Consider the following 11,335-nt stretch of genomic DNA (forward strand, 5'->3'; position numbering starts at 1 on the left):
AAATTGGAGGGTCCTGCCACTGGGGAAGTTCTTGGGGTCATCAACGGAGAAGTTCTTGGTGTGATCAACGTCTCCAAGTACTCTTCAGTTCTTGGTGACATCAACGGGGAAGTGAATGAACCTGAGGCTACCGGAGACGCGGTCACCGCCTTTGCAGGTCGTGGTTTGCGAGTGTACGGTTGCGTCCTGGCCGAAGTGCCTCTCTTGCGACTAGTTTTCTTCTGTGGGTTTTTCTTTTTCTGGGGGCTTCTTTTCTTTTTCCGGGGTGGTGTCTGGTAAGAGGAGGGTCCCGCCACTGGAGAAGTTCTTGGAGACACGGGTCTCCTTGGGAACCTGGTCTTTTTCTTCTTCTTGGAACTTCGTTTGACTTTTTTCTTGGGGAGAACTTTGGGGGCATTAGGATCCCATCTTAAGAGAGAGCGAATGATGACCCCTCGTAGAGTACGCTCCCTCCAGGTTTCAAAATGATTTGTTTTTTGGTTTGGGTGTCGATGCGGGGATCGGCCAGTTGGGTCAAAGCGACTTTGTTTCGATCAAAAAAGCGTTTGGTTTGACGAGGAATCTGAATGATTCCTTGGATTAACTGACGTGCCGTCACCGTGAACCATTGTAAGACTTCTTTGAGACTAGCTTCTAAGACACGAGCTCGTGTTTGTGGATTTTTTTCTCGACTGATGCCATACAAGGCACGAATCAATTTGACGGGAAGATGCGACTGAAGGGACGTCATGTTCAAACTGTGTGAGACAGACGAAAAGGGTCTGAGGTTTTTATAGATTTTTTTGTGGAGTGAAGTTAAGTCGAGGACGGAGACGTGTACAGGACAGGCCCTCCGTCCTGGCACCAGTGGTGAAACAAGTGGGTACGAAATCGCAAATCATCGGGGGGTCGTAGGTTTCAAATCGACGAGTAAATAGGCGTGTGGAGTTTGAGTGGCATCGTCGTACGCCTGAGTCAGCCAAGGCGTTCCTAACTGTTTGGCTAAGACTTGCACTTGCGATTTATCTCGAGGGCTTTTAAACAAGACCACGTAATGCGCATTGAGACTGATGGTGCGATGGGCTTTACTTTGTTGAAACAAATTTTGGGTGATGTAAACGACACTGGCATTACGGTGATGCCCTTTGCGCGTGAACCACAGTTTAATTTCTTCTTCGTCTTCTCCTAACATGTCGTCAAAAATGACCAAATGGGTTTGACGGGAGTCAGAGACGATGTCGTCGTCTTCTTTAGGAATGCCTTCCACAAACACGATGGAATCGCCTTGACTTTCTCGCAAGAGGCTGTACGCCGATTGCCACTCTTTGTAACACCACACGATCCGTTGAGGTGGTCGATCGATCAAATGATGTTTATGTTCGATCAAACGTTTGACGAATTCGGTTTTGCCTGAACCGCTAGGTTCAGCAATAGCATGTTAAAGGGATGGCGAAGATAACAAAGCCTCCCAACTGGCACGATCTAAGTGTTCGTCGATGACTTTGACAGTGGAGCAAGAGGGAGCAGAGACAGCAGAAGTAGCCATAGTGTCAGGAATGTCACTTGTGACACGAAAACAAACAAGACGAGAGTTTATATACTTTTTTCAGAACACGTTTATTGAATGTTTTAAACATGAATACGAAAGACAAAAATACATAAAAGCCAAAGACTTAAGTACAACGATACAAGGCACATGAAAATCATTAACGTGGAATAAAAACAAGTGTCTGCACAACATGTTTTGGGTAAAGTTCTGACCAGTTCTATAGGGGGTAAGGTCACACAAGTGTCCTCCCAAAAGGGTCTTTCAGGCATGTCCACGACAGTCCTGTCCTGGGTGACGGGTTCTTCTGGCACCGTCAGTAACACAGGTTGAAAAGTAACTTTTTTCTTTGGACGTTGAAAGGAAGGATCACAACTCTCGAGTATACTGGGCCACTTCTTGGGTCCAAGCCTCAAAATCCCATTTTTTTCCAGTCACGGACATCTGTCCAATGGGGGTGTAAGTCACAAGCTACACACACATCGTCATACACGTCTTGGGTAGCTAAAAGTTGACGAATCTTTTTTTCCCGTAGAGGTCGAGAAGTATCCAGATGAAAACGTAAGGCTTTGAGCAAAAGGAGTCTCTCGTGAACATTTAAAGGCACTACTTTCATGTTGAATGGGGTGGTAAATACTGTTCGTATAGAGTCCACAAGGAATCGGCTGGTAAACGAAATCCCAGAAAACAAGTCACTAAGACACACACTATGCGTCGTCCCAAATTGAATGGATACAGTTCTTGTAATAATCGATGGTAATGATCCACGGTTTGAATATGGTCATTGAGTTCCTTCCACGGAATCTGTTCAATTAATACGACATAAGTCGTGGCATGGCAGCCTGTTTTTATAGTCTCTTTGTTTCGGAAACAATACACGTACTTTGTAGCCAGAGATCTTCGTTCTCCAGTGGGGAATCTAAATCTTGCATACTGTAACCTAAACTTCAAAGTTTGTTTAGATGTTTCCTCTTCCGTTAGGTAGATTCCACGTAAAATATGTTGGTAATCCTTTAACTCGTCTTCCTCAATGCGTTGCACTAGGTGAATCTCGAAGTAACCAAAATGATCAACACGTGGATCATCGGGGCCCTGGAAGTATTGAACAAGGTCTGACCACTAAAACAATTTCTGACGAATCAGTTCTTTTATACCATTCAGGTACCAGTGGTTAAAGATATGGTGACGTAACGGATGCAACTGTTCTTTACGTTTGACTTGTATTTTGACCAGCTCTCGGTAAATCCTTTCTCTCAACTCCACAGGCAAAGTACGAATGTTCTCTTGTAAAGTATCCATGAATAGGTCAGTCCGTACAATTCACAATCTTCTCCTAGAGCAAAAGTAATCCACATAGTGAGTAATTTCTGGACACTGCCATTCAGGGTAACGTCCAAGAATCTCATTGAACTCTTTTGATGTAAACGGTCTAGAGTGATATAATAGGACGAATGCACACTTGACCCAGAGAAATCTAACACACTGACTGACTTTTTTCACTTTCCTCTTGTGAATTTCTCGGCACAAAAGTTCTACAGTTACCCATTGAGATTTCACTCTGGCAAATCCCTGCCAAACTTCCTTGTAAATCTTCTCTTGCAGTTCTTTAGGTAATGATTCAATATCGTTTTTGAAATGAAGTTTAAATACTGGTCTCGGTGATGTCCAACATTTGATTTCTAACCAATCTGGTTTCTTCTTATTCAACGACATGGTAAGTTACTTCAATGTCTCGGTCCCACTAAGGGTAAGTAATGACAATTCGGTGACCATCGAGCATGTTCTATGTAGGCCGAATCTTGTGGTTCCCAGTGGTGAAGTGACACACCGCAACTGAAGCACTTGACTTTATCTCCTTCGCCCAAGTAGAACAATCCGGCTCTGGCTATTTCTTCGGGGGTCGGGCCTCCCAGATACTTAGGCCATTTTCCTTTGAACGATTGAAGACGATTTTCAAAGTCGCAGTATTCCGACAAACGCACAGGAGACGAATATTCGTCTTTCACAGGTTCGTTTCGATGAGGGTTGGGTGACATGGACAGGAGTTTGCTCAGAGCTGGATGACATCCGTAGCGGGGTAGACGTGAAGGTGAACATTCCCCTTTAAAACGAAACCCAGTAAAATGTCCAAGAGGACGATCGGCATCGCTTTCGCATCCCTCAGGTTTGACACGCGCAGCATCACTTTCCATGATAGGGGTAGTGAGAACAAAGTTCCCATGATGCTTTACGGCATCGCTAAGGTCACAACGTACAGCATCGTACCCATCGCAAGGCTCACAATCGCATTCCACTTCCGACGCCCCACACTTGAATTGTGCCTGTCTAAACTTGTTTTGTGTTTCTCTGAAAGTATTCATCTTGTTCGTTCGGTCTTGGTAGTCCCAATAAACTATCGATCTTTACCATAGCCCCTTTTTATACTAGTCGCAATGCAGTCTCAAGCTTGTACGTCGTTCCTCTTTTTTATGTTTTTTATGTCTTGTTTTGGAATGTACCGTCTATAAGGTACCGTCATCATTGTACCGTAATGTCATGGGTGGAAAGGCCATAGAAAGGTAAGGGCAGTGCGGAGACCATCGAGTATGTTCCAGAATAGCTAAATCTTTGTAGATACATAGATCCATTCGTAACTTCAGTCAGCAAGCGAAATCTGTACTTCGTATCCCAATCCTGACTCAGGTCCCAAGTAGACAAATCCTGTTTTAGCTAAAACATGCGAAGAAGATAATGCTTGAAACGTGTCCATTCGACGGGCACAATCACAATAGTCAGGTAAGAAAACCGGAAAAGGGTAGGGTTTGAACTTGGAGTTCTCATCGGGTTTCTCACTCGATTCTTGCTGTGGCGAAGTCATCCTTCTGGTGGGTGGCTATCCGCTTACAACCAATGTTTTATACCAACATGTCCATACGGCAAACTAAAGTGGTTGGGCAGTCGCACTCGCTTCTGGTACACGATTTGATAGACTTTTTCCAAGGGTCGACTGACGATGTGGTGAGTGGGTAAACGTACAGTCTTGTTGGGTTGATAGGTGGTCACTTTAAAGTGTTAATCCTCTCCCGATTGCAAGGCTTCTTTCAATACCTCAAAGTTGACCACACGACTGGTACGATAATTCAGAGTCAATCCTTTCACCTTACACTGCGTGTGCACTTCTCCTTGTGGGTCCCGGTATTCGTAGCCGTAATTTTTTGGACCACCACTGACGAAACTTAGAATCTTGTCGTCGGGATGCTCGTCTGTCCAGGCTCCTAAACGGTCTCCTTCGATGTCAGGGTGCTGTTGACTCGGGTGATGGATGTAAATGCAACTGTCCGTGTCAAAGTACAGGACGCGTTCCCCTAACAGTTCTAAAGCTTCGTACAATTTTAAGCGAGCATGGGCTGTCACGTAAGCCGCAATGATGACATTTCCAAAAGGGTCGTCTTGTACAAAGTCCAGATCTTCTTCGTAATTGACCAAGATCAAATCCTCGCGAACGACGTCCACGTGTTTCATGTATTTGGTTTTGTCGTGAATCATCTGGAAGTAGCAGGAAGGTTCTGTCAAATATTCCGTCTTGAGTAAACACGGTCGTTGTGCCATTTTACCCCACAAGCAATTTAACATCACTTTGGCAAACGATCGCCTGCCTTCGTTTTTCTCGATGTGGTCTAAAGGAATACCTTCTTGTTCATAGTATTTCTCTTTGAATTTTATTTGGTCTTCGGGAGTGTGACACCAGGAAGGATAGCCACTGGCTTCTTGCTTCAGTTTCAAAAAGGCATCCACGTAGTCTGCGAAAATGCCTTTCTGATTGGGGTCACCTTTGTGGTATTGTTGTGTCTTGGGAAAGTGACAAATTTCGTTCACTTCTAACAGTTGATATCCCATGTCCAGAGCTTTGAACAATTCTACGCTGACCCAGGTTCCCGTCAAGGCTCGTTCTTCCTGGGTGTGATGACAAGGTTGGTCTTGGTTGCACGTTTCGGCACATATACGGCACAAAGGAAACTTCAGTTTGCCTTGACAATGGTGAGGTAACACGGGATGGTACAGGTTCGTGGGAGGCAAAACTTTGTACTTGATCAAGCCTTCGTATTGTCGAATGTTTTTCAGGTCGATGTGTTCCGTCAACAATTGTGGGTGCCCTACAGGAAAGCGACAATATTTGCACACGTAGGGATACAGCTAACACGAGTCCAAGTATTTGATTTCTTCTCCTTTCTCTTCGTCAGCTTGGTACAGCAAACAGGTGGCATGGTCCTTCCTCCGTACAAACTATCCCTCGGGTTCAGCGGGTCCATGAACTGGTAACTTTCCACGACACGTTTAAACTCGGGATCGGTTTTCAAACGGTGATCATACTCGTGTTCCCACATTTCCACCACTTGGTATCCTTGCTGTTCTAACTATAGGGGTCACTGACAAGTGGCCTGGTACAAGTCTTCCATGGTTCGTTGTAAAAACTGATTTTTAGTGCCACGATCAGGGTAACAGACGGGACATCCGTGAAATAAGCAACCGTTAAACTCGTACACGATCTTGGGGTTTTCTAAGTCTCAGCGATCGACCGAATGCGTTCCAATGGTCTTTTCGCCCCTCCGTTGCGGGCATGCTGAATCCATTTGTCTTCCTTGTCGCACAAGTAATGTAACCAGCGTAGGGCTTTGACCGAGTATTGACGTTTGACATAGTTGGTCGTTTGAGGACTGATGACAGCTACGGTGTTTTCAGGCATGAATCGTTGCCGGTACACTAAGGAACACGCTTTGGTAATGGTGCAAGCTTCTTTCAAAGGATCGACCCCTCCGTGTTCCATGAACAGTTCTCGAAATTTTCCACAGCATCGCCGTAAAATGTCCACGTCGGAACGAAATACTTTAGCATTTCTTCCTGAAAGTCGAAAGGGTCCGAGGCGTGAGCCTGGTACCAAGCGTAGAAAGCTTCTCGTTGTTCGGTACGCATGTTGTCGGAGTCGTAATAGTGAGCCTCGGGCAAATGGGGTAGAACAGTTATGTTGATTGGCTTCCGTTTTGAAAAAGTGAGGAAATTAACCTTTAGCCATTTCTGTCATTCCAAACGTTTTAGGCATTCGACTCAAAGGCATGGCCAAGTAACTCATCGAATCTTTAAACTGTACTTGTCCCACTTGCATGAAAATGATTTTGGCTCCGTTCAAAGTGACTTTAGGACGTTCGGTGCCATGTTCCGTATAGTACCTCAAAAGAAACTGTCCATCGTATCCTGAGAAATTGTGAGCCATCACCGTGGCATGGCGATGACAATCTCCGTAACGTTCGATGTCCTCTTGGCTCCACGTCTTGTCGATGGGGTCTAAGACCCATTGAGCGAAATCGGCTAGCGTGTTGGGTCCCCGAAAGATTTTTTCACGCCCTCCAGGAATCTTACTGCAGTGAAGGCAATGACTCACGATAGGCTCTTGAATGCACTCTTAGCACGCTCGATGAGCCACGCAGAAATTAGGAATGTGAATACCTGTCTCTTGCATGCATTCGAAATCGAAAAAAAATGAAATTGCCTTTCTTCTTGTGTCCATCCTCTTTCTCTGGTTGGTATTTTTGCACGTAGCACTGGTGTTCCAAGTCCACGATGTGGTGACAAATGTGACATTTTTTCTTTCCTGAACATACGTGTCCCTTGGCACTATTGGTACATAGGCCTTGTCCACACGTGGGGCACAATCTCAGCAGTTGACAAGCGCATTTCTTCTGTGAACCTTGCGTCTTCAAATGCTGTTGGTAACAGACAGGGCTGACAAACGTGCGCAGACAAGTGAAACAATGCACTGGTTTTTGTCCTTCGCTCTGACAGGGTGGAGAGGCCAAACATCCTGAGCATTTCGATCCACAATGCGTGTGTTGCTCTCGATTGTTATAGCCATAGTCACATTTCTCACAGTAATAACTGTATCCCAGGAATCCAGTGATAGTGGTAATGGTATCGAAATGGTCATCGTGATGATAGACGTGAATGTATTTTCCATCCTTAAAGTCTTTCCCTCGAAACAACAGAGACCCACGCATTTCTTGAGGATGCACTTTCAAGGTGTAGCGTGGGGCTAGGGCATCTTGCAATTTTTGCATTTCAGGAATGCCACAGGGTTTGTCTTTGGGCATGCCAGATTGTCGTAACAGGAGTTCTGCTTCGTTTCGTTGTTTGGCTCGGTCCGATTGACGAATAGTTTTCCAGGCTCTTTTCCATTCTACCGTGTCGTTCTTGTTGGCATAGGTTCGTCCCACCACGATGGCACGGGCTAAACACATCTGGTCTTGAGGGTTGTGAATTCGGACGAGACTTGTTTTGGTGCTGCGAAGCTCGTCCACCAATAACATCTTTTTGCGTCCAGTCCCTTGAGGAGGAGAGACGTGGGTCATGTCCAGTGTGGCTTTTCCATCGGTGATGTGAAACTGGTCATTGGATTGTTGTACGTGTTGAATTTTGTCCATGACTTTGGTAGCGGTCAATTCTGCAGGGGTGCTAAACTCGATCCAAACAGGGGATTTGAAACCGTCGTGTTGTATGGAAAGTCTCAAGCGATCGTCTTCTTTGGGTTGACATTGTCGCTTGAGTGTGGTGAGCAAAGAATCCCACACCCCGGTGATGAACCCTTCTGCTTTCTCTAACGGTTCTTCAGCCTTGAAATCTTTAAACTTCACCGTGTATTTGTAAGCCGTGGTTCTAAATTTTCTAGAGGAGCGCTTTTCCGTCTCTCGAATGGAATAGTACTTTTCAGGGTTGACTAAGGGTGGTGAACTTCGTTTAGAGGGTTGGGATTCTGGTTCACTCATGTCCTCTTCAAAATCACTGGCATGAATTTGTGCCAAGACTTCAGCCCTGGTACGAGGCGATAGATCACGTTTCTGCCTCTTACTTTCTTCTTCTTCTTTCTTCTCGAATGAATTGGATCGTTTCATCTTGAGTGAAAAACGTCAAATGACTAAAGTTTAAACACCACAGACTAATTTATAGTCATGGCAGACCAGCGTATATAAAAGGGTGTGTGTCTTGTCCTTTCACTATTCATTTCACTCTCAAACCGAGCACAACAATGGAAGAGACTAGACAGATCGAACATTTCATCAGAGCTTTGCGAGGGGTCATTAGAAAATTCTCTTCAGACCAGCCCACGGACTACTCTCCTTCCTTTCGAGATAAAAGTCAAGATACTTGCTATATCTGTCAGAAGAAAGGGCATTGGTCTTCAGAGTGTCCAGACCGTCAAAAAAGAAAAAAAAAGGGGCTAAAAAAGACAAAAGTCAAGATACCTGTTATTATTGTCAAGAAAAAGGACATTGGTCTCCAGATTGCCCAAAAAACAAACAAGAGGAGTCAGAAGAAAAGAGGAATTCTTCTTCAGAAGAGAGGGATTCTTCAGAGGAAGAAAGCAGCCAGGTAAAGAAAAAGAAACAGGAGAAGAAAAGAAGAAGGGAAGAAAGTGAGGAGGAAGAGGAGGAAAAGACTGTGACGGTGAAGAAATTCAAAAAACAGAGAGACTAAAGAATGAGACAGAAGAAGTGTATGAACTTTTTTAAAGTGATTTGATGTGAATTGTGAATTGGATTGTAACTATTGATAAAAGAATAAATTAGGTATAAAAAGGTAAGTGTCTTTGGGTTTTCATTTTAAAATAAGAATGTACACTCACGCACTCATACACAGACACGTACTATAGGGGTAAAATGTTTTTCTTTTTTAGTTATTGGCAATTGAAAGTCTATCTCTTTTCGAGAAATTGGAGTGGCCCTGAAAAAGGGCCTTTTTTTGGTGTAGGGGTGAGTTTAAGCAATCAACTTTAACTGTCTTAAGCCTTTGCCACGGCCAAGGCCTACTTCTGGACTGCGTAATGTTGATGATGATGATGATTTGGTTGAAATCACTAAGGGTGGCACGATAGGCTTCGTCACAGGGTTGGCGTGTTTAGCTCGGGAAGGTCGTATTCTCTTCGGTCGTGATAAAGAAGTCTGATGCATTTGTTTCAGACTTCTTAACTCCGCTAAAATGTCTAACAGTACCGTGACCGTTTGATTTTCACCCTCTTGTTTCTTTGCTGCTACTTCTTCTTCTTCTTGTTTTTTTCTTACCTCTTCTTCTTGCTGCTGTTGCTGTAGGAGAAAAGCTTGTTCCGCTTCCTTTTGTTGTTGTATAAATTTCTCCAATTCTTCTTTCTGTCTCTGCCTAAAATTCTCCACGTGCGGTAATGAAGAAGGTGACGAAGGTTCCGGAACAAATTCTTGCGAGGTAAGAAAATCCACAAAATCCCAATTTACCTCTTCTGAAAGTAAGTCCGGGTTCCCTTGGGTGGTCTCCACTGCTGGTGCACCCCAATGGATCGTTTTCTGAGTGTCCGTCATGTTAAATCACCGTCGAATAGACTGACTGCACACAGGCGCTAGCGAATCTATATAGACCACGTGATGTCACAGACTGCTCTCTTCGGATTGGATGCGGGCTGACTGAATTATGTAACGCGTGTTTGGATTGGTCAACAAACTCAATTCGTTTCATCCTTCCTCTACCTATAATTAAGCGCAGTTCACTACATTGATTCACCTGTTCTCGGCGCCTCAAGATGTGGACCACAGTCGAATCATCCACCCTTGTGTCTTCAATGATGTTTAAGACGGACATGCTAATGTATGTCCGATCCAAGTGGACTGTTGTCCACAAGTCAGACACGAATCTGTGGATACGAAGAGTGTATGTGGAAAGACAAGGATGCCTCAAGAGGACTCTGATTTATGGCCCTGCAGTAAGACGCAGCTTGAGGGCAAGAAGATGCCGCAGATGCCCTTTATGTTAAGGGCATATTAACATAAATCCAAAGGCCCTTTTCAGGGCCACCCACATCTCTCGGAAAGAGATTGACTTTCCATTGGATACCCTTTTTTATTTTTTTATTTTATTTTTATTTGATTTATTTTTTATTTATTTTTTTATTTTTTTTTAAAAGACAAAAAATAGAGACCCTCCCTGTTTCAATTTTCGCTGTTCCCTTTCCATAGACCCCTTATTAAAATAGGGTCCCGACCCTGTTCCATTTTCAATTCCCCTTGAGGCTAGAGTTGCCCATGATTTTTTCCCATTAACAATTTCCCTTGAGGCTAGGTTTGCCCATGATTTTTTCCCATTAACAATTTCCCTTGAGGCTAGGTTTGCCCATGATTTTATCCCATGTTAAATTTCCATTGAGGCTAGGTTTGCCCAAGGGGGGTCTGTAATGCTAATTCCCATCGAGGCTAGGGTGCCCCTATTCACTACTGCCGACTCTCCTTCTTCCAGGGCTGTATTTTTCCTAAATTATTCGGCTTATACGCAAGTAGATAGTTAAACAGTGCTCTCACATCCACGCACACGTCTACAGCACGCTTGTTTGTTAATGTTCTTTACCTTTTACCTAAATTTATTGCTATTCAGCAATATCTCACATGCAAGTGTATTCATTAGAGGTGTGCAGTAGTACTGGTATACTGGTTTACCGCTGTATTTTTCTCGGTGGTACATACCACAGTACTTTTTCTCTGTACCGGTATGTGGTAATTTCTGTCAGTAAGGAATACACGGAAATTCCCGAGAAATCTTGTTAGAAGTTTAGTTATATTAACAGCGTGTTTTTCATTGTGGACAAAAAAATTAAAACAAATATCTTTTATTTGTTCTCTAAGTAGTTGTATCTGCCACAATTTCATGGCGACAAATGTAATTCTTTTTATGATCACTGAATGACATCTTTGACACCTGTCATGTATGGCCAAATTAACCGTCAAACAGATTTAAGCTTTCATAAAAAATGTCAGATTAAAAAAG

Source organism: Sinohyriopsis cumingii, chromosome 8 (assembly GCF_028554795.1).
Source record: "Sinohyriopsis cumingii isolate HCF-2022 chromosome 8, ASM2855479v2, whole genome shotgun sequence".
NCBI lineage: Eukaryota > Metazoa > Mollusca > Bivalvia > Unionida > Unionidae > Sinohyriopsis > Sinohyriopsis cumingii.